This window comes from Wasmannia auropunctata, unplaced genomic scaffold (genome assembly GCF_000956235.1).
Source record: "Wasmannia auropunctata unplaced genomic scaffold, wasmannia.A_1.0 LD335607.1, whole genome shotgun sequence".
Classification (NCBI taxonomy): domain Eukaryota; kingdom Metazoa; phylum Arthropoda; class Insecta; order Hymenoptera; family Formicidae; genus Wasmannia; species Wasmannia auropunctata.
In genome coordinates, this window is record NW_012027283.1 from 13,736 (window position 1) to 14,360 (window position 625).

A 625-nucleotide genomic window follows, 5' to 3' on the forward strand; every position below is an offset into this window, starting at 1 on the left:
AAAATTTTCGAGCCATGATTTTCTACGATTTTAAAGACGGTCTCACTCGACAACAGTGTTCGCAAAAAATCAAGCAATTGTTTGGCGATGAAGCACTATCCTTGGCGACTGTTGAACGGTGGTACAACGAGTTCCAGCGTGGACGTGTTTCGCTCAAAGACGAGCATCGTGAGGGACGGCCTGCCACTGCAGTCACTCCAGAAAACATCGATGCCGTGCACAACATGATAAAGGCAGATAACCAATGCACATACAGGGATATTCAGGCATCATTGGGCATAGGTATGACCCAAATCAGAACCATCCTGCATGATCATCTTGCCGTCAGAAAGTTTTGCGCTCGGTGGATACCACACAATTTAACGGAAGCTAAAAAAAAAGCGCGTGTGGATTGGTGTAAAAAAAATGCTTAAAAAATTCAACCGAGGTCGGGCAAAATCAGTGTACGACATTGTAATAGGTGACGAAAGTTGGATTTATTGTTACGAGCCAGAAAGCAAGCGACAATCGGCTCAATGGGTCTTCAAAGATGAGGAGAAACCCACGAAAGTGAGACGCGGACGAAGCTCTGGCAAGAAAATGGTGGCTTCTTTTTTCGGACGCACTGGTCATCTTGCTACAATTC

The 625-nt window shown here is 45.3% G+C and overlaps 1 protein-coding gene and 1 long non-coding RNA gene across 9 annotated transcripts in view; one reads left to right on the top strand and one right to left on the bottom strand.

Annotated features, from left to right (window-relative positions):
• Window positions 1–625, top strand: part of LOC105456637 — a 16,541-nt gene that overhangs the window by 5,636 nt on the left and 10,280 nt on the right. The window lies entirely within an intron of this gene.
• Window positions 1–625, bottom strand: part of LOC105456636 — a 4,050-nt gene that overhangs the window by 1,261 nt on the left and 2,164 nt on the right. The gene's annotated exons all lie outside the window — the stretch shown is intronic.